We start from the raw sequence: 23,362 nt of genomic DNA on the forward strand, positions 1-23,362 counted from the left end.
AGGAAAATCTGGGCGTATGGCACCCCAATTTTGCCCGAAAGCTCAACAAGTTTGGGAAAACTAAAAAAAAAAAAAAAAAAGAGCTCAACAACTGTTTGAAATATGGCAACCCTAACTTATTTATTTGCGTGCACAGCCTACCCTTTCCTCCTTGATTTCAAGGCATCATGTACTGCTCGCCCTCGCATCATTTACGCTGCAAGGTCAAGGCTGAGGGATGGACCTCACAGCTGAGCTGAGATTTGAACCTGAGTTTCCACAATCCTAGCCTATAACCCAACCTGGTGTTCTCTAGATATTCTAGACTACATCTCCAATCATCCTCAGCTGCTCTAACCACTACACCATGCTGCCTCCTCCTTTGGGTCTGTTTCCCAGTGTTATGTACTGAGTTGAATAGGAGCCAAAATGCAGCAGTCTGATTGGTCCTAGAACAATAGGATTCAGAATGAAGCAGTCTGATTGGTCCTAGAACAATGCAGCAGTATGATTGGTCTGCAGGAGCCACCCAATCCAGCTCCAGATGGAATTGAATCCACAACCTGATTGGCCTACAGGAGAATCCCGGAATTAGCCAATCACATGCAGCCCATTGTGTAAATAATGTATATAAAGCAGATACTGTGGGGGAACTTCCATTCCTCCTCACCACTATGAGCTGAATAAAGAGCATGAAATCCACTCTCGACTCAGAGTATATTTCACCCAGGCACAACAGCAAACCTTTGGGAAGATCGCTGCATGATTCCTCCCCTTATCCCTGACCTGGTCGGCTCGCGTTATCTGCAGAAGCGCTGAGCAGAGGTTTCAGTCAATAAACCCAGGGCCGTCACACCTGTGCCTATGGAGAGGCCCGGCCATTCATCTCTTTTTGTTAACGTGCGCTCAACACCCGCAACGGCTTTTCTCCTGCATCTTCCTGGGCGACGGCCCTGCCGTTTATCGCAGTGAGTCATGCAAGCCTCACGTAACCTTCCGCCGGCCTCTTTGATCCGAGGCTTTTCTGAAGGGCGAAAGGAAGGCGCCATCCCCTATCAGGGCGATAAGAGAGGCTCCACTTCATTTAATAAACACAAACCTTTGCTTTCTGTGAAACGACTATATTGCTCTTGAAAAAAGAAACCGCGCACACACCTATCTCGTGGACGCGTGTGGTGTGCCGTGCTAATTTGCAGGCACTGGGGACAGAACAACCGAGGCAGATAAAAGCCCACTGACGAGATGACACCTTTGAGACGGAAATGGCACTCGATTAACGCAATGAGTCTGTTGGGAATCTGCCAGCCATGGAAACCCAACTCTGCCTTCTCTGACTCAGTCCACCCTAGAAGCCCTTTGACAACCGTGATTGAGAAGTACAGAGAAAGCGGGGGGGGGGGGGGTTAAATGGTTTATTTAAAAAAATAAAATAAAAATTGGATTAAATATATATATATATATATATATATATATATTGGATTTTTAATTTTAAAAAATCAGATTTTTAAAATAAAATGCTTTTGGAGGAAAAATCTTTCTAGAGATAGTTTTCTGTTTATGTTACATTATAATCCAAAGGCTATTCCATCAGGAAATAGATGTAACAGGGCTTAGTGCGCTGGGAGAGTCTGTGGCAGAGAGAAGTCCAGAATCAGAGGGAGAAGCTGAAGCAGGAGAGAAGGGAGACCAAGAGGCAGGGATGAGTCCGGCTGGTGAAGAGTCAAGGGTCTCTGCCCCTCCTGCTGTGACAAGCTCCCCTCTCCCTTGACTCCCAGAACCAAAAGAGGCATGAAAAGGGTGGAAGGGAAGCTGGCTGCATGCAGGCACAGTCTCAGATTTCTTGGGGGAAAGCCCTGGTAAGGGGGTTGGGGTTTTTCAGTCTCAGCAACTGATTGCCATGGAGGAAGACTATCGGAAATAGGCTGATCATTACACCTGACGCTCAACCAAGTCTATGGAGGTTGTGTTTTTGCAAATACTCCCGTCTTTGAACTGTGTGATTACTGACCAGCGTACTCCTGTAACACTGGCTGAGAATGATTATAATGAAGGTGTCTGCTTGGTCAATGCTTTTTTATCCACCTAGATCAACCCTGTCTTTTCTGATTAACAGGGTTTCTCCAGGACCTGAAGAAGAGAACCTTCTACATTCTGCTCATTTTCCAAGTGGGACATATGTGAAGCTGTTTCAGACAGAATTATAACCGCTAGTCTATTTGCCCCATTACATTCCACTGACTGGAAATGTTGGGCACCAGAACTACCGTATTTTTCGCTCTATAGGATGCACCGGACCATAGGAGGGGGAGAACGGGGGGGGGGATCTCCCCCTCTCTGCTCAGCGCCCCTTCAGCGAAGCGGCAGGAGAAACGGAGCCCCTTCCATGGAGCGCTGCGCAGCTCTCCCTCTCTGCTGAAGCCAGGAGAGTCTTGCTCTCCCGGCTTCAGGAAAAGGAACCCGAAGTCTTTGGAGCGCAGCGTGAGGTCCCGCTGCACTCCAAAGGCTTCAGGCAGCTATCCCTGAAGCCTGGAGAGCAAGAGGGGTCGGTGCACTCCGACCCCTCTCGCTCTCCAGGCTTCAGCGAAAGCAACGCGAAGCCTCCGGAAGTGCGATGGGAGCGCTCCCTCTGCGCTTCGGAGGCTTCGTGTTGCTATCGCTGAAGCCAAGGAGCCTGCATTCGCTCCATAGGACGCACACGCATTTCCCCTTAATTTTTGGAGAGGAAAAAGTGCATCCTATAGAGCGAAAAATACGGTATTCAAGCCTCTGTGAGCAGACACTGAGCAGGATTATTTTTTTAAAAAAAAAAAATTCCAAAATATGAGCTCCAATCGCGCTATGCATACCTCTCTTCCAGGAACGATCAATACCCAAGACCGGGGGCATCCATCATCATTGCGGCCATGTGAGAACAAACATCTCCTTGGTGCGAGAGATCGATTGCTCTGGGGGAAGGCAAGCAGAATGCGGCCGCTTCCATTTCAAAGGCTGGATCCAACATCCTTTTGCTTACAAGAGGCCTTCCGGCGAAAGGAGGAGGGCCTAAGAAGGCGCAGTGCGGGTTTGGCGGTCTGCGCAGAGCCTCAGAAACAAGCCCAACGGTGCATAACAGAATGGACTCTGCTGAAGGGGCCAACCAGGAAGCTTTCAAGGAGATGCTGCACAAAACTGGCACCAGAGTTGGCATCGTAGGGCACTTGCCGAGGCCCAATCCCCAGCCAGGGTCCCTCTGTTGATGTCACAAGAAAGTCAGCAATAAATCATGTCATAAGTTAAATCTTTATTCAAGGAACCAAGATCTGCTCATAAGGCCAGGCCTAGTGAGCACAGCAACCTGTCCCAGTAGATCTTGCCCCTATGAGGGAGTTGTGAGGGTCTCCTCCTCCCTATGGTCCTTCCTAAGCAATCTGAGACTACACCGTCGTACCTGTCTTTGCTCCTCCCTCTTCATACCTCTTCTGGTTCTGGTCACAGCAGGAGGGGGAGACACCCTGGCTTCTTCAGAAGCCTACATCCTCTCTGCCTCTTGATCTCACATCTCTGCAGCCTCTGCTTCTCCTACTTCTGGACTGCCCTCTGCCACAGACACTTCCCGCTCACTAAACCCTTCCCACCGTTCACCTGCATCCAGCCAGTCCATGACATCCGATTCCCCAGACCCCTTCTGGCCCTCCCCCCTGTTCTTGCTGCCTTTCCCCCCCACATGCCCTATTCTGGCCTAGGACTCACGTACCTATGGGACCACCTCTCCTGGTATGCCCCGCGGAGGACCTGAAGGTCCACAAATGACAACATTTTGGAGGTCCCAAGTCGCAAGGTGGTTAGATTGGTCTCAATTAGGGCCAGGGGCTTTTCAGTACTGGCCCCGTCTTGGTGGAACGCTATGTCACAAGAGACTAGGGCCCTGTGGGACTTGTCATCTTTCCACAGGGCCTGCAAGACAGAGCTGTTCCGCCTGGCCTTTGGTTTGGACTCAGTCTGACCCTTATGTTTCCCTCCCCTTATGGTTTTGATCTATGGGCTACTCTTAAAATGAGGCTGCATTTTAAATTGCATTTTAACCTGTATTTTAAATTAGGTTTTTTTTTTCTATTATGTTTTTACTGTAATTCTACTGGTGTTAGCCGCCCTGAGCCCAACTCTGGCCGGGGAGGGTGGGGTATAAATAAAGTTTATTATTATTATTATTTATTATTCCATCCCGTGAAAAGGCGGACAGCAGCAAGGAGCAACACTCACCACTGGACAATCACCCTGAGGGAAATGCAGCCCCCCCCCCCGACTGGAAAAAGACCCCCCCCCAACCCTAAACTCATGGAGCAATAAAACACCTCCCCAATTTGCAGAAATGTATTCCAGATGTAGCATTTGTGGAATATGGCAATGGGTGGGGGATGTATTCGCAGCAGAAATACAGACACAGGATAAAAATGGAAGAACCACAGACAATGGGCATGAGAAGGGGTGCTGTATGTGTTTAAGGATGGTTGCTTATAGTGCTCCTGAGCATACACAGAGGTCTTATTTGTGAACATCAGTATGCGCACAGAGCCCCTTCTCCCATGCCCCTAACAGCATGGCGATGGAGTGAGCCTGCAACCCTCCTCTCACATTATTTTAATGCATGGAGGAATCTGCGCATCCCTGCAATGAGAGGTGTGATTTTCTCACCACGAAGGTGGGACTTTCTGTAGCTGCGATCACAGAGCTCCTTCCATCAAATAACAGAGATGCCTAAAGGGTGGGGAGACAACAGAGGCGTTTCACAGGAACTGGCGCAGGTAAAAACTGCAGGAAGCTGCGATAAAGAATCTTCTGCATTCTTTTTATTTTTATTTTTCAAAGTGCACGATACAAAACCAACGCCGTTCCCTCCCGCCGCGGAATTTGCATGGAGCCCACATCAAAAGGCGACAGGGAAAGGGCTTCAAAAGCTCAACAATGCGCCCCACTCTGAACAAAGTAGAAGCTACACCCTGGCTCCTGTCCCCACAGCCAGGAGGAGCTCGCTTCAAGCGGGGCTGCCTCATTAACGCCACAGAGCAAACAGAGGAGAACTTTTGAACTCCAGAAAAAGAAAGGACCGCAAGCCGCGTTGCAAGGTGTTCCCATTCTCTGGGTTCTGACAAATTGAGCCTGGAGCTTGCCACGAAACCCAAGAGAACAGGCTGCCTTAACAGATGCGACAGAAGGATAAGACAACTGCCGTGGATTAAGAACTGACAGTTCGCAAGGCACATCTTTCTTGGAAGAGGAAAAGCCAAGGGAGAGGCGAGCTTCAACCCCAGACTCTGACCTCGCTGTCACTAGGGACTAGTGTCTTGCAAACTTGTACAAACCTTGGATCTCGAACGACTTGTGAGTCGAACGTTTTGGGTCCTGAACGCTGCAGCCCTGGAAGTGATTGTTCCGGTTTGAGAATGTTCTTTGGAACCCGAATGTCCATCGCGACTTCCGCGGCTTCCGATTGGCTGCAGGAGCTTCCTGCAGCCAATCAGAAGCTGCGCCTTGGTTTCCAAACTGTTTTGGAAGTCGAACGGACTTCCGGAACAGATTCTGTCCGACTTCCAAGGTACGACTGTATCGGGGGGTTGTATGCTCCTCCACACAACACCCCCACCCCTTCTTACAGAGTTGAGGACTGCCCCCCTAGTTGTTATCAATCTATAATCTATCTATCTTATTTCATTTATTTTTATTTAGAGTAGGATTTCCCATACTTGGGTCTCCAGCCGTTTTTGGACTATGGTTCTGTCAGGGAACTGACATCAGAGCAAGAGGCGAAGGGGAGGCTCCCAGATGGTGCTGGCGAAGGACCCAGCAGCAGGGGGAGAAACAGCTCAGTAGAGGGGGAAGCCAATCAGCGCAACACCAGGGAGAAAGGGGGGCAGATGGGGGAATTGGAGAGAGGGCTCCAGGACTCTTCACTGGACATCAGTGAGGAGAGCCCAGGTCCTCCGCTGCCCACGCCCTCCCTGCGCAGAAGACTCCCGCGCAGTGAGAGGAGGAGCAGACTGGGTGTCAAACAACTTTTATGTTGGAAGAGGTTCAAGAAACGCCCACTGACGGATTCTGCCAGCGACTGAGGCAGCCGCGATGAGCAAGGGCTGTGCAGTCAGAAAGGTTTAACAAGGCAAATTAGCCTAGAGAGGCACCAGTTTACGCACGAGTAACTCATAGCCATTACAGGTTCCCATCATCCTTGACCACTGGTCCTGCTAGCTAGGGATGATGGGAGTTGTAGTCCAAACATAGATGGAGACTGGGAAACCCTGATTGAGGTCACTGTTTCCCAAAGGAAACCCGGGGGGGGGGGAATTACCTGGGACAGGACACTGGAGGTATAAATGACTATAGGACTTTGAAAAGCTGGGGTCACAAGACTAAGTTCGTCAATTCCGCTGAACTTGATTAGTTTCAAGTGAATTTTGAATGTATGTGTCCCTCATTGTTACTGACCACTGTGAGAACAAGATGCTGGACTGCCTGCGAGACTGACCTGAATCAGCAGCATTCTCTTTGTGTTCCTAATAAAAGCAAGTCATCGGAATATTCATAAGAAAATGCTGATAAAATCAGCAGACGGTAGAAACATGTAGGCACCAAATTCTTTTTAGCATGTCTGGGGACATGTCTAAACAAAAACGTTTTCAGCAGGCATCAGAAACAGAACAACAAAGGAGCCTGCCGATTATCAATAGAGGGCGAGTTCCGGAGGAAAGGTGTTGCCATGTTAGTACAGTGGTACCTCTGGTTAAAGAGACGCGGGTGGCGCTGTGGGCTAAACCACAGAGCCTAGGACTTGCCGATCAGAAGGTCGGCGGTTCGAATCCCTGCGATGGGGTGAGCTCCCGTTGCTCAGTCCCTGCTCCTGCCAACCTAGCAGTTCGAAAGCATGTCAAAGTGCAAGTAGATAAATAGGTACCGCTCCGGCGGGAAGGTAAACGGCGTTTCCGTGCGCTGCTCTGGTTCACCAGAAGTGGCTTAGTCATGGTGGCCACATGACCCAGAAGCTGTACGCCAGCTCCCTCGGCCTATAGAGCGAGATGAACGCCGCAACCCCAGAGTCGGCCATGACTGGACCTAATGGCCAGGGGTCCCTTTACCTTTTACCTCGGGTTAAGAACTTAATTCGTTCTGGAGATCTGTTCTTAACCTGAAACTGTTCTTAACCTGAGGTACCACTTTAGCTAATGGGGCCTCCCGCTGCCACCGCACAAATTCTGTTCTCATCCTGAAGCAAAGTTCTTAACCCGAGGTACTATTTCTGGGTTAGTGGAGTCTGTAACCTGAAACGTCTGTAACCTGAAGCATCTGTAACCCAAGGTACCACTGTACCATCAATCGCCTACACTCCTGTTTAGAGGAAGAGGAAGGTATTAACATCTTGAAAGAAGGAAACTCTTGAGGACTAATTTGGAAGCAGCAGCCAATATCCCAAAAGTGTGGTGCTACCTTTGACTGGCCAAACCCTTCATATTTCCCTTTGCATTCTTTCCCAAAGCTAACAGCACTTCATTTACCTACTTAATAGCTGTCCCACAGCAGAAGGACTCTAAGAAGCCAGTGTGGTGTAGTGGTTAAAGTGTCAGACCAGGACCTGGGAGATCTGGGTTCAAATTCCCCACTCAGTCATGAAACGAACTGGGTTTCATTGAAATCAGTCACAGCCTCTTCACCTACCTCACAGAGTCATTGTACGGATTAACGGTGGGAGGGAACCATGTACTCCCTGGAGGAAAAAGTGTGATATAGATGCAACAGATAAGCTTCTCTGCTTACCTGCTTAAGAAAGAAAGTCAGGGGTCATCCCCAAAGGTGTTAACCCGGGGAGAAAAATAAGTCCAAGCAAAATCTCCACATATGCACAGTCCACCTTGGGCCTCATTTGGGAGGAAGGACAAGATAAATTTTTAATAACTGCAAATAAAATAAGATCGCTGCAGGAACAACCATTGACTTTGCACATGTGGCTCAGCCAACACAGATAGACCGTGTGTCACTTCAAACAGTGCAATTCTTTCAGAGTCGTGAAGCAACAGGGGGTGTTTAAATGACGCATTTGTAGGGAAGAACTAGGCTTACACTGATGCATCTAGAGATTTTGGGTTGCTCAGTTTCTCTGGACCACATCAGACAAAACTCTCCAAGCAAAGCTTTGCAGATTTGCCCTAGCCACCAGCACAAGTGCAAATGATGGAGGTCTTTTAGGACTTCCGAAAGATGCAAAAACAAGTCTGAAAGGGAAGGAGCTCCACAGCTATCAAGAACACCCAGCAGCTCTCTCTGCAGAGGTAAAGGTAAAGGGACCCCTGACCATTAGGTACAGTCATGGCCGACTCTGGGGTTGCGGCGCTCATCTCGCTTTATTGTCCGAGGGAAGCCAGCATACAGCTTCCGGGTCATGTGGCCAGCATGACTAAGCCGCTTCTGGCGAACCAGAGCAGCGCACGGAAACGCCATTTACCTTCCTGCCGGAGTGGTACCTATTTATCTACTTGCACTTTGACGTGCTTTCAAACTGCTAGGTTGGCAGGAGCAGAGACCGAGCAATGGGAGCTCACCCCATCGCAGGAATTCGAACCACCAACCTTCTGATCGGCAAGCCCTAGGCTCTGTGGTTTAACCCACAGCGCCACCCGCGTCCCTCTGCATAGGTACACAGCGCAAGTAGCACACCAAGAAATGATGCTTTGCAGTTTGTTGTTCACCTGTAAGGGAAACCTCCCTCTGGGCAAGGAGCCGAGTGGCCGGCAGAGGAGCTCCATGCAAAGGCAGCTGTATCACTCCGTCCTTTTCCCCTAGCTTCAAGGACAGGAAGAGGGGCAGGTGAGCTAGGGTCTCTTCGTGGAAGGGGCAGCGGCATGCATGCAAGCCCCGTCCATCCTCAAAGACCCCCACACCCAGCCCCACCCACCAACTCCACTTCAGACCTTCCCATGCTGAAACTGGGGTGTAAGGAAGTCATTGGGACCCTTCTCTCAACTGGGACCCCTGATAAGGTCCAGTTCCCAAGCATGGAGATTTCCAGTAAGTTCAGTGGGGTGGCAGGCCTTGCATTCACTCCCCACACATCCATTCGGGCAAATGCCAGAATCTGTTTAAAGTCTCAACATCCCTTAGCAAAACTGGGTGTTCCAGGAGACGGGCTGCTGCTGCTGTTGACGATGGTTTCTTTGTGAACGTAATTAGCGATGCCATCTTACCGCTTTGGGGAAGGAAAAGAAAAAAGATGTTGTGACTTGTGCTTTGTTATTTATTTTGCAAACTGCCTCGAGTGAGATTTCTATCGCGAGGGAAAGCCGGGTGCAGACACCCAAATAAAACTAAAAACAAAGAATAAAGGCACATGATGCCATTGTTGCCTTTGTATCCCCGTGACTCGCCTCTTTGATTTATGCCTGCAAAAGTGAAGGACCTTAAAAGGAGATATGATAAAATCTTGCTGTTTGCCTCTATAAAATGAGGAGAAAAACCTTCAAAGTTAGAAATAAAGGGAGATGATGGACAGCAAACAAGCAATTTCCGATCGCCAAGCCCCTCTTAAGGCCACCGGCCTCCTCCGAAAGCACAGACTCCTCATTTTTTCCCAGGGCTGAATCCCACATTCCTGGCTTCATTATTCTGCCCCTTCTCTTCTCCAGGATCTCAGGCACACAGCCAGACTTCCATCCTTCCCTTGACCCCAAGTCTATTTGAAATCTTTATTCATGTCTTAATCACTTCCTGTCTGGACTGCGATTTCTGCTTTTTTAAAATAAAAAAATAGAAAACACACAACCGGTATTTAAAAACATCAGGGGGTCCTGTACAAGAGACTTCCTTCCTCCAAGGAAAAGGGGGAAACACAGCTTCCTGGTGACTGTATCACTTCAACAAACGGAAAGCTTAAAAAAAGGGGGGTTTACTCAGCTTCTCTTTCTCTCTCACAATCTTTATCCATTTAGACGATGCTGCCCTGGCCGCTGCTTTTGAGCTTTACATGGTTTGCGTACTGTTAAGTTGTGGGTGCACATATCAGACGACGAAGCGATTCTTCAAACAGCTCTTGTTTATTCACAGGCCAGAACAGAACTGAACTGAAGGGTTCAGTCAGCCTGCTTATATAGAGCTCCACTACAACGCAACAGTAACCACTTTCTGTAACTATCCAATCACTGAACGTCACTTTCAATCCCCTATTTGCATATGTGAACCTGAGTGAAAACTATCTACAGTATCCGTCTGCTGGCCCAGGGTGAGTACATAACAGGTACCATGCAAAATCCTGATGCCGTGCTAACATGTCCTACACGTGAGACACCTCTAGGCCTGGGCAATACATCGCCCAGGACTGGTTTGAGGGCCAGAGTACGATGGTGCCTTCATCTAGTAATACAGTACCTTGGTTCTTGAACGCCTGGTGACTCAAACATTTTGGCTCCCGGATGCCGCAAACCTGGAAGTGAGTGTTCCAGTTTTTTATCGTTCCTTGGAATCCAAACATCTTACGTGGCTTCCGATTGGCTGCAGGAAGCTCCTGCAGCCAGTCAAAAGCTGCGCCTTGGTTTTCAAACGTTTTCGGAAGTCGAATGGACTTCCGGAACGGATTCCATTTGCGAACCAAGGTATGACTGTACATCACAAAAGCTGACATCGCCCAGCCCTGGAGACCTCCCTAGGGAGCTGGGAATTGCTTGCAAGTTGATGCCTTTCCAGGTGTGACCGGAACAGCCAAAGAGCCGTACAGGTAAGGAAGGTGTCTTGTAGCTGCAGAAACAAGCGACAGCCAGACCAGTTCATTCTAAGACAGAAAAGAACCAACAGAGGAAGCAAAACCTCAAATTCATACTGATTTTTTTTTTATTTAACGACTTCACTCCATTGGTTAATCGTCATGTACACCACCATGAGATCCTTGGAGGAAAAAGTGGGATATAAGAGACATATATTTTGAGGCTTGAAGGAGCTGAGATTCCTGCATTTCAGGGGGTTGGACTAGATGACCCACAGGGTCCCTTAAAACTCTACAATTCTAGGTCCTCGCCGCCCTTGCTACACGTGGACGTATTTCGTATCAACATCAGCCTTGTTTGAGCACCTCTTTGGAAATCTGGAAGGCTTATACAGACATAAATGTTCCTGAATCCTTCATGTGAGCTGCTGGTTTTATTTGATTTCCCCCCTTTTCCGTTCCTTGTGCAATCAGATGTGTATAAATTCAGCTTTTGATTTCAGTTTCTACTGAAATGAGGCTGCATTTTAATGTTGTATTTTAATCTTGTTTTTAAGTTGTATTTTAATCAATTGTTTTATACCTGGTGTTAGCCACCCTGAGCCTGGTCTTGGCTGGGGAGGGTGGGGTATAAAAAAAAATTATTGTTGTTATTATTATTATTATTACTATTAACAATAAAAAAGCCGGTCAGTCAGGGCAAGCATTTGGCAAGGAAAAGTGAAGGGGCCAAGCTAAAAATTTGCCCAAACTGCAGGCAGGAAGTCAGTCCATTGTCTGCAGCAGTTGAAATGTCTCAGTGATCCCCATTCTGGGTACCGAACTGAAATCAGAAGGTCCTTCCTGGCCAAAGGCACCAAAAACCAACCAATGGGCTTTTGAACTTGGCCTGGGAGGAAAGACATCCCATCCCCATCGCCTTCGGCAACCTGACAGCCCACATGGACAGTCTCTTCTCTTCCTTCCCTACTTCAGATGAGCTTGCAGAACAAGGTGCTGGAGACAGCAGACGAGGAAGTGGAAAGAGTTCGTTCCCTCTCTTACTTCTCCATGCAGCGAGGCCCTTTGGGTGCACGCTGTTGACAATGCCTCAATTACGACAGCCAAACAAGGCGCCTCCTATTTGCATGAGAAGGCACCGCGTAAAACATGTACCAACAGGAGCTGCCCTGCCTATCTTGCAAGCGAACCTACAGAGACAAGGACCTTCCCAGACCCAGGAAGATGCAAAGAAGGTGTATTCTGGAAGCTGCACATGGTTCGTACGAGGGGACAACCCTTGAGGGAGCCTGGACACTGAGGTCCAGCTCTGAGGGACTTCTTCTGGTGGAACACTCATGGCAAGAAGTGAGGTTACAGGGAACCAGGCAGAGGGCCTTCTCCTGCCATGTGGAATGACCTCCCAGCAGATGTCAAGGAAATAAATTTCTGAAGACATCTGGAGGCAGCCCTGTAATGTTTGATGTTTTATGGTGTTTTTATATCTGTTGGAAGCCGCCTAGAGTAGCTAGGGCAACCCAGATGGATGTACGGGAGGAGGAGAAGAAGAAGAAGAAGAAGAAGAAGAAGAAGAAGAAGAAGAAGAAGAAGAAGAAGAAGAATTCAGGATGAGGAGATGGTGGCATGTATTTAGGACCTTATACTGAGTCAGACCATTCGTCCATGCAGTTCAATGCTGTCTGCAGCAGCATAGCAGCATTCCGGGGTTTCAGAGATGCCTTAAAGGTAAAGGTAAAGGGACCCCTGACCATTAGGTCCAGTCATGGACGACTCTGAGGTTGTGGCGCTCACCTCGCTTTATTGGCCGAGGGAGCCGGCGTACAGCTTCCGGGTCATGTGGCCAGCAAGACTAAGCTGCTTCTGGTGAACCAGAGCAGCGCACAGAAATGCCGTTTACCTTCCCACTGGAGCAGTACCTATTTATCTACTTGCACTTTGACGTGCTTTCGAACTGCTAGGTTGGCAGGAGCAGGGACCGAGCAACGGGAGCTCACCCCGTCACGGGGATTCGAACTGCCAACCTTCTAATCAGCAAGCCCTAGGCTCTGTGGTTTAACCCACAGCGCCAACCGCGTCCCTTCAGAGATGCCTTAACTGATGTTGAAGAGAACCATTATTCAAGCATTCCTGCTACATCAGTTTTACTTAAATTGGTGGGAAACGCAGTGAGGGGAGAGAATATGCAATGCCGAATTGGAACTCTTGTTGTGAGAGCATCTAGCAGTCTGGATAGCTCAGCTGGTTAGAGCGTGGTGCTGATAATGCAAAGGTTGCAAGTTCGATCCCTGTATGGGGCAGATGCCTATTCCTGCCTTGCAGGGGTTGGACTAGATGATCCTCAGGGTCCCTTCCAACTCTACCGTTCTATGGCCTTTAAAAATGGAAGGTGCAGCAAAGTCTTCCCATCCTATGCACCTGAAATCTTTGATTTTCAGTTTCAAGAGTCCAGCTTCTATTTTCTTTGGAGAGCAGAAAACTTGAATGCAAGTCAAGAGGCAAGTTTAGCCTTTCAGAGAAAAAAATAAAGTATCAGGAGTCCTCTCTTACCTTATTACCAGTTTCTTTGGAAAACCAGTACAAGGAGCGATTTAGTTACACAAAAACACAATGCAACTAGGTGGCCTCGCCTAACACAAATGCCTTAGTGGCAGCTTCAAACGGGGTTTTAGCCTTGGTTATTTTATCCTCTTCACTTTTTTTAAAAAAAACTAACTTCTCCCAGAGATTTCAATTTCAGCCCGACTTTGAACGCTACTTTCAGGTTTGCTGGTGGAGGATCTGGAATAAAATATAAAAAATTGCAGCGATATTACTAGTTTGGAAGTCCAGCTGCTACCATGTCCTTGGCTGAATGGTTCAAACTTGCTAACACTCGAAGAGGAGCTTTTCATCAAATGTACCAAATCAGGGTCTGCAAAGTGGGGCAATCTGCATGAGAAAAAATCCAGTTTGCATCAGAGATTTTTTCTGATGCATGTTTATTTTACTCGCATTTAGTGAACAAAGTGAAACACTTCAAAACTGCCATATTTGATTAGCTTTTTATTTGCAACTGGCGTCCATTCTTGCTTATTAATGAATTTATAAATTGGGGAAAATTCCCACCCAACCTCACTGGTGAAGTTTAGGTACAATACGATGCATGCATCTTTAAGACTAAAATCCTATGCACATTGACCTGGCAATGAATGACCTACCTGGCCACTTTTTTCCCTTTCTTTCTTCGTTTTATTTTCAAAATAAAACGAAACAAACTTTTACAGTCCCACAACTCACCTTCAACCCAAACACATGTGGAGATCCTTTATTCCTTTTAATTCCGCCACATCTACTTCTTTGGTAACAGTCTTGCTGTCCTAACCTACCTAAGATCAGGCTACAGCCAGTAGCTCAGATGTGGAGAACCTTTGGACCTCCAGATGTTGTGGGACAACAAACCCCATCAGCCCTAGTAAGCATGGCCAATGGGCAGAGATGATGAGATTTGTAGTTCGGCAAACATCTGGAGAGTCGCCAAGACCATATAAAACCGGTCTTGACAGACTTACATTGGCTCCCAGTACATTTTCAAGTACAATTCAAAATGTTAGTGCTGATCTTTAAAGCCCTAAACGGCCTTGGCCCAGTATACCTGTAGGAGCGTCTCCACCCCCATCGTTCAGCCCAGACACCAAGGTCCAGATCCGAGGGCCTTCTGGTGGTTCCCTCATTGCGAGAAGTGAGCTTACAGGGAACCAGGCAGAGGGCCTTCTTGGTGGTGGTTCCCGCCCTGTGGAACGCCCTCCCATCAGATGTCAAGGAAATAAAGAACCATCTGAATTTTAGAAGAAATCTGAAGGCAACCCTGTATAGGTATGCTTTTAATGTTTGATGTTTTATTGTCCTTTTAATTCTGTTGGGAGCTGCCCAGAGTGGGCGGGGTATAATATTATTATTATTATTATTATTATTATTATTATTATTATTAGTTCTCCACGATTTGTAGCAGTGCATCATGACACATCATTTGAAGACCAATGGTCTACACCAACCTTCCTCAGCCTTGGGTCCCCAGATGTCCTTGTACCACAACTCCCATAATCTCTAACCACTGGCCATGCTGGTTAGGAATGATGGGGAGTTGTAGTCCAACAGCACCTAGGATCCGGAGGTTGAGAGAGGCTGGTTGGGATTTTCAGACAAGTGTCTTCCACAGCCTGACACCTGGAAATGCCCAAGATTGCAGCTGGCTCTTTCTCCAACACAGGTGATTTCTTGTAGTACGCCGTCCCATGTTTCCACCTGTTTCAGAAGTATAGCATAAAATCCCTAAACTTCCAAGTTGTCATTATGGCTTTTCCCCAAGCACAGGGAGAGAAATACATGTAAATAGGAACATTCACATTGCACAATCTCACGGCTGGCTCACTCGGCTGGAAAAGAAAACCCCTGGCCACTTGGAGCAGCTGCATCTCAATGTGTTTTCTTCCACCTCACGGTTCCTTCTAACTGCCCTTGCCTCGTGCAGCGAGGTGCATTGTATCCCTTCCTCTTTGATATCCGATCGCTTTCTTTGCCAGCCTCTTTGAGCAAGAATCCTCGCCCATGGGTCTCTTCCAAGCAAGCTGGGCCGGCTGTCTCCTTCTTCAGCTGGCACTGAACCTGCCCAACCCCAAACCCCCCGGCCGATGATTACAAAAGGAGCCGGCAATTATTACGCAAGGTTATTAACAGCGCAAGGCTTATTCCCTCCAGGCCAGATCTCAGCTCAAGCAAACTGCACACCTTCATTGTATCAATGCAACAAAACAAAGCAACAACTATTAGAATCCTGTTTTTCGTGAGAAGATAAAACACAGGAGTAAGGTGGACTTTTTGCCAGCACAGCCCTGGAACCAACCTGCCGTCAGATCAGAGCGACATGTGGTCTTCTGGATTCTGCTGGACTACAACTCCCATCATCCATGCAGGCTGCGCCTGATGGGAGTTGTAGTTCAAAACATCCAGAGGGCCACAGATATAAATTTTGAGGGCAAGGTGTGAAGGGAAGCTCAGATGCTCGAAGAACAGGTGAAGTGTTTGCAGCAACCACAGAGCAGGAACAAACTTCAATTCAGCGGTTCTCAACCTGTGGGTCCCCAGATGTTGTTGGACTACAACTCCCATCAGCCCTTGCTCGCTAGGGGTGATGGGAGTTGTAGTCCAACAACATCTGGGGACCCACAGGTTGAGAAGTGATGCTTTAACTGCTTTCACCAGATGAATGCTACAAACCCGTTGTCACTTGCCACAGAGACTGGACGTAGCTAGCATGCTAGCTGGCGTGCTCATTCTGGAGCCTTACCGGTTAATATGGCTGGAAATCATCTCCTCGTGGCTTTCCGTGCAAGCATCTTGCACGGTTCCCACATCAACCCGCCTCCCCGCCCTGGAAATGATCAACAGGTGGTCCGGTGGATTGCAGCCAAAAGCATCGTTGGCAGCGCATCGATATGAGAAAAAGATCGGCTGGAGGCTTGGGTTGGAAGAGGCGTCCCCAAAGACAGCAAGAACAGCCCAGGTGTACCTGAGAAAGAGAGGTAAGCCATTTTACAGCAGAAGTGGAAAACCTCAGGCCTGGGGATGTAGGATGTGTGGCCCTCCAAGTCTTGTTATGTGGCTTTCAGGACCCTCCAGAGGCCACACTCTCTCTTTCTCTACAAACCACAGCCCTCACCTCAAACATTTCCGCCTGCCCTTGAGCTCTTGTTTGCCAGCTTAGAGGGCAGAGAGGGCTGTGTGAGCCTGCAGAGAAGCTCACAAAAAGTAAAAATGACAGACATTGCTTCTCCCCTAGCCCCATCCGCCATTGGCATGCGGCCCCCGGAAACCTGCGGGGACCGGAATGTGGCCTCTGGTCTGAAAGACATCCCTCCCAGGTTACAGAAAACTCAGAACCAAGGTTGGGATGAAATCGTGTGGATAACGCAGGCTGCCACTGACTGAACAGCGTTCCCATAGACAGTTTTCTCTCCCCTCTGGAACATCCTGAGTTTTCCTGCCTCGTCCCCAGCAGGAAAGAGAGAGATAAAACTTTATTCGCAACAGTTCGAAAGCACGTCAAAGTGCAAGTAGATAAATAGGTACCACTCTGGTGGGAAGGTAAACGATGTTTCCATGCGCTGCTCTGGTTTGCCAGAAGCAGCTTAGTCATGCTGGCCACATGACCCGGAAGCTGTACACCGGCTCCCTTGGCCAATAAAGAGAGATGAGTGCTGCAACCCCAGAGTCGGCCACGACTGGACCTAATGGTCAGGGGTCCCTTTACCTTTACCGCAACAGTAAAACATTACAGTATACGCAGATAATAAAATTTGATATAAGAGCACAATTTAAAGCCCTGAATCAGCAGTCAGTTAGTGGCCCTTATTCTGATTGCCCCTGCTATGAACCTAGCAACCTTTGCTGTTATCTGCTCATTTTGATCTGATAGAAGACAGGACATTGTGGCAGTGGTTGAGCGCCCTGGGATGGTTAGTACGAGTGGGGTGATGATCTTGTTCCTCAGGTCTTTGTAGAGAGTACAAGACAGGAGGACGTGTGCCGCTGTTTCGGTGCTACCGTCTCCACAGGGGCAAAGACGTTTCTCAGGCGGGATCTTCTGGAATCAACCCTCAAGTACCGCAGATGGCAAAACACCCAGTCCTGCAAGTGTAAAAGCACGTCTGTATTTAGGGATGATAAGTTTGTGCAGATATGGGGCCAGAGAATCAAAATGGAGAGGTGGAAAATGAACATACGAAGGGCAGAACTTCCTTATAGTGGCCAGGTTGTTCTGATGCTCGATATCTTTTAGACATTGACCAATTAGACTGTTTGCTTTAGTAGGGCCCATAGTGAGTAGTTGTTGTGGGGTGTGAAGTTTTTGATAGACGGTTTTCCCCAGCAGGAGACATGGGCCGGGCAAGAGAGGTGGGAGGCAGCTAGACAAAGGGATGTTATTTTCCTCAGCCGTCCAAACACCTTCCATTTTGCGCAAAGGAGAGAGACCAAGAAGAGGAACAGTTGAAGGAGATGGGTATGTTTTGCCTGGAAAAAGAGGAGATATGATAGCCATCTTCAAGTATCTCAAGGGCTGCCACCTAGAAGATGGAGCAAGATTGTTTTCCCTTGCTCTGGAGGGTAGCACTTGAACCCATGACTTCAAGTTACAAAAAAAGGAGATTCCGACTAAACATAAGGGAGAACTTTCTGATGGTTAAGGGCTGTTCGACAGTGGAACAGTCTCCCACCAGAATCTCCTTCCTTGGAGGTTTTTAAGCAGAAGCTGGATGGCCATCTGTCATGGATGCTTTAGCTGAGATTCCTGCATTGCAGCGGGTTGGACTGGATGACCCTCAGGGTCCCTTCCAACTCTACAATTCTGTGATTCTACAATCCACAATCCCAGGGAACAACAAGAAGAAAATAGAAACCCAAGTTTCTAGTCCTTAAGGGCAGCAATTCTGAAAATACTTCCACGATTCCAGAGTGCACACTCACTAAGCACCGCAGTGCTAAGGGGACAGGTATACCGAACATGTGGCCTCTTTCCTTCTGCCACGACTTGGAAATAGAGGGTGCACTACATAAAAAGGGTATGTGCCGAGGTTCTTGATATGCCGAGGTTCCTCTTAGCAGAGGGTTTTGCAGTGAGTTTGGTGCAGGGCATACAGAGTCCTGGTGGCCTCGACGGGGTCTGGCACTCAGCACCTTTGTAAAACAAAACCAAACCAAATAACGACCCTAAAAGAAGACGTGGAAAAGAAGAACCTTCTCATTTTCTGCTCCGAGGAGAGAGAAAGAGAGGCAAGAAGGAGCCCCTATTCTCCCAACAGTTCAGAGAGTGCTGCCTGCCAAAATGAAATGCCCACTTGGAAGAAAGAAAGAAAGAAAGAAAGAAAGAAAGAAAGAAAGAAAGAAAGAAAGGGAATTCTGTTGTGTTTTCCCTACACACACACTTGGCATTCATCTCTGCATCTGCCGTTCGGCGTCTTTTATTTCACGGCGTCAGATCTGGTTCCAAACGCAGGCCGCCGGTTCTGCAAAAGCCCCCGTAAATAAAAAAAACAATTCACACTTTAGAAACCCAGCAATCGCCCGTCACAAAAGGCGGCACAGGTGCACCAGAAGGCCATTATAGTGAAAGGGACCTAAGGCAGAGATTCGAGCAAGGAAGTTCAATGCACTCCAGACGTCAGTAGGTGATTTATTATCCAGAGACCTCCCTGATCAGCCTTTTTAGCAGAGTCCCGGTTAGTTGCTCGGGAACAAGAGAGATGTCCCTTTTGATTCCGTTTTACTCGTGGAGCAAAGCCCATTGCAAATACGTTTCCTGCAATGCTCCCGTTGTCTGGGGTCAGTCTAGCACAGGGGTAGGCAACCTAAGGCCTGTGGGCCGGATGCAGCCCAATCACCTTCTCAATTCGGCCCACAGATGGTCCAGGAATCAGCATGTTTTTACATGAGTAGAATGTGTCCTTTTATTTAAAATTCATCTCTGGGTTATTTGTGAAGCATAGGAAATATTACCTTGGGTTAAGAACTTTGCTTCAGGATGAGAACAGAAATCGTGCAGCGGCGGCACTGCGGTAGCAAGAGGCCCCATTAGCTAAAGTGGTGCTTCAGGTTAAGAACAGTTTCAGGTTAAGAACAGACCTCCAGAATGAATTAAGGTCTTAACCCGAGGTACCACTGTACTCGAAGCAGGTTAAGGGGCAACAAAGGGTCTGGAAACCAAGCCTGATGAGGAACGGTTGAAGGAGCTGGGTACGTTTAGCCTGGAAAAGAAGAGACTGAGAGGAGATATGATCGCCTTCTTCAAATATCTCAAATGCTGTCACACGGAAGAGGGAACAAGCTTGTTTTCTCCTGATCTGGAGTTTCCAAGAAAATTTTGAGTTGATTGTTTTTTTCCTGGAAAGCAAAATCAGTTTGTAGCATAGCGATCCAATTAAGCATGTTCATTTTATCTGTGCTTCAGAAGCAAGCGAAGAACTTAGAAACATCAAGAACCATATGCCAGGATACCACCCGAAATTTCATCGCATGAAATTACAACTTAAAACTCCCTACAAAATTTCCAAGTGATGATGCTGCAATTTATGGAATGTATCAACAAGCTGGAACATGCGAATAGGAGGGTGACCAAGATGATCAAGGGTCTGGAAACCAAGCCTGATGAGGAATGGTTGAAGGAGCTGGGTATGTTCAGCCTGGAAAAGAGAAGGCCAAAGGGAGACATGATAGCCATCTTCAAATATCTCAAGGGTCATCCCATGGAAGAGGAAACAAGCTTGTTTTCTCCTGATCTGGAAGGTAGGACTTGAACCCATGGCTTCAAATAACAAGAAGGGACATTTTGACTAAAAATTAGGAAGAACTTCAGTTTGACAGTGGAACGGTCTCCCTTGGGAAGTGGTGGTTTCTCCTTCCTTGGAGGTTTTCAAGCAGTGGTTGGATGGCCATCTGTCAGGCATGATCTAGTTGGGGTTCTTGCACTGCAGGGGGGTTGGACTAGATGACCCTCGGGGACCCTTCCAATATCCCATGAGAGCTGCAGCACAGCAATATCTAGAGGGCCAAAAAATGCTATGATGCAAGCACTGAGTTCATTGGAGGCAAGGCATTTGCACAGGGTTCAGGCTGGATACCATCAGAGCTCCGATGTTGCTTCAGCAGCAGCCGCCAGCTTTAGAGTAAGGCTTGTTAGAAGCTCTGCCTTCCTGAAGAGGTCCCTCTTCACTTAAAGCAGCGGTTCTCAACCTGTGGGTCCCCAGATGTTGTTGGACTACAACTCTCATCATCCCTGAGCTCTGGCCTTGCTGCTAGGGGTGATGGGAGTTGTAGTTCAACAACATCTGGGGACCCACAGGTTGAGAAAGGCTGACTTAAAGTTTCTGCAGTCTTCATAGACGAATGAGGATTCAAACCCTGGCCTTCCAGGTCCTAGTTCGGCACTTATGGGACACGGGTGGCACTGTGGTCTAAACCACTGAGCCTCTTGGGCTTGCCAATCAGAAGGTCGGCAGTTCGATTCCCCACAATGGAGTGAGCTCCCATTGTTCAGTCCCAGCTCCTGCCAACCTAGCAGTTCGAAAGCACACCAGTGCGAGTAGATAAATAGGTACCACTGCAACAGGAAGGTAAACAGCATTTCCGTGCGCTCTGGTTTCTGTCACGGTGTTCCGTTACACCAGAAGCGGCCACATGACCCGGAAAGCTGTCTGTGGACAAACGTCAGTTCCCTTGGCCTGAAAACAAGATGAGTACCGCAACCCCAGTCGCCTTTGACTGGACTTGATTGTCCAGGTGTCCTTTACCTTTTTTACCTAGTTTGGCACTCCAACCACTATGCAACGCTGTCTCTCAATACCTGTAGACACCAGTTTGCCAACAGCAGATGTCAAGGAAGAGCTGTTTCATTCCTTCTGCTGCTTGCCTGCATCCCAGTGGCAATTGGCTGGCCACTGCTGGAATGGGTGGCCTGATCCGGTTCTTGCAAGCATGGCTCAGCACCTACAAGGATCTAGTTACAAGGGTTCTTGAAGCTGAAAGTCCCCAGATGCATGCCAGCATTGCAAGAGCTCCGAGGGAAGAAAGACGGGCAAGAGCCAAGCCTACTATCTTCCAAATATCACATGCCACCACACGACCCAATTACACAAAGCAATTTCTCAAGCATAGGCTGGGATAGCCCAGTGTGGAGCTGCCAGTGGAAATCCCCTGCTTAAATTAATTTATATAATAATAGTAATTTATGATTAAATACCCTGCCCATCTGGCTGAGCCTCCCCAGCCACTCTGGGTGGCTCCCAATCGAGTGTTAAAAAGAATACAGCATTAAATACTAAAAACTTCCCTAAACAGGGCTGCCTTCAGGTGTCTTTTAAAAATAAGATAGCTGCTTATTTCCTTCACATCTGGTGGGAGGGCATTTCACAGGGCGGGCGCTACTACTGAGAAGGCCCTCTGTCTGGTTCCCTGTAACCTCACTGCTCACAGCGAGGGATACCACCAGAAGGCCCTCAGTGCTGGACCTCACTGTCTGGGCTGAACGATGGGGGTGGAGACGCTCCTTCAGGTATACAGGACAGAGGCCATTTAGGGCTTTAAAGGTCAGCAGCAACACTTTGAAATGTACTCAGAAACGTACTGGGAGCCAATGCAGATCTCTCAGGACAGGTGTTATGTGGTCCCAGCGGCCACTCCCAGTCACTAGTCTAGCTGCCGCATTCTGGATTAATTGCAGTTTCCGGGTCACCTTCAAAGGTAGCCCCATGTAGAGCGCATTGCAGTAGTCCAAGTGGGAGATAACTAGAGCATGCACCACTCTGGCAAGACAGTCCACGGGTAGGGTCTCAGCCCGCGTACCAGATGGAGCTGGTAGACAGCCGCCCTGGGCGCAGAATTGACCTGTGCCTCCATGGACAGCTGTGAGTCCAAAATGACTCCCAGGCTGCGCACCTGGTTCTTCAGGGGCACAGTTACCCCATTCAGGACCAGGGAGTCCCCCACACCTGCCCGCCCCCTGTCCCCCCAAAACAGTACTTCTTTCTTGTCAGGATTCAACGTCAATCTGTTAACCGCCATCCATCCTCCAACCGCCTCCAGGCACTCACACAGGACCTTCACCGCCTTCACTGGTTTAATTGTGCAGATGGCATCACGGGCCAATTCAGGGGGAGGATGGAAACACCATTGCCAAGGCATGCCAACGCTGGCGACTGGCATAGCCTGAACAAATGGAATGGAGAACAGCGCCAGAGGCTGCCTCCCCATCGCTCAGGGCCTGTGGTGTGTGCCTTGCTGCAGAGACCCACCCCAGCAGCAAACACATTTGAATAAGCCCATCGCAGAGGAGGCAAACAAACAGCACTGCTGCCGAGTCAAGCAACTAACAAGGCGCCCAGGGCCGCTGACCCATTTAGCCGAGCTGCCGGGGCTCCAACAGCCCAGCACGCTCCTCGAAAAAGGCCGGCAGCATCAGCAAAACCAGCTTGAGAGCTGCCCAAAATAGCAGGCATATCGCTGCAACGACGGCCGACAGCTCTTTCAGCAGCACCTGTGTCGTTCTCATTGCTATCTAGGAAGAATGCATCCTTCTAGAGAGTCTAGGGATATTTGCAGGGTTAGAAACTCAGGTGTGTAAGTTAGACGCCAAACGGCATCGTAAACCAATGCTGCATTTCCTCAACCAGTGTTAGAAACTCAGATTTATAATATGGCTCCAAATGGCTCCTTAAACCAAGGTTGCAGTTACCAAAGCAGAATACAGTGGTACCTCTGGATGCGAACGGGATCCGTTCCGGAGCCCCGTTCGCATCCTGAAGCAAACGCAACCTGCGTCTGCATGTGCCACAATTCGCCGTGTCTGCACATGCGCATGACGTCATTCTTAGCATCTGCGCATGTGCAAGCGGCGAAACCTGGAAGCAACGCGTTCTGTTACTTCCGGGTCGAAAATGCTTAACCCGAAGCTACTTTAACCCGAGATATGACTGTACAGTGTAACCTCACTTCTCGAACGGCTCCATTCCTGAAAGTTTCGGCTCCTGAACATCGAAGACCCGGATGTAAGTGTTCCAGTTTTCGAACATTCCTCGGAACCCAAATGTGCGACGCGACTTCCGATCTGCAGAAAGCCTAGCTGTCAGCCAATCGGAAGCCACA

General features: G+C 48.5%; 1 long non-coding RNA gene across 2 annotated transcripts in view; it reads right to left on the reverse strand.

Annotated features, from left to right (window-relative positions):
- Positions 1–23,362, reverse strand: part of LOC310713247 — a 149,275-nt gene that overhangs the window by 50,873 nt on the left and 75,040 nt on the right. Inside the window, exon 3 of one of the 2 annotated variants that reach the window (XR_014529143.1) lies at positions 17,039–21,208. The exons of the other annotated variant lie outside the window; for it this stretch is intronic. This is a non-coding gene — a long non-coding RNA (uncharacterized lncRNA). Of the gene's footprint in view, positions 1–17,038; positions 21,209–23,362 lie in introns of those variants that run through there. 2 annotated transcript variants of the gene reach the window in all.

The sequence above is a fragment of the Podarcis liolepis genome, assembly GCF_965112155.1.
Source record: "Podarcis liolepis genome assembly, chromosome: 8".
Classification (NCBI taxonomy): Eukaryota; Metazoa; Chordata; class Lepidosauria; order Squamata; family Lacertidae; genus Podarcis; species Podarcis liolepis.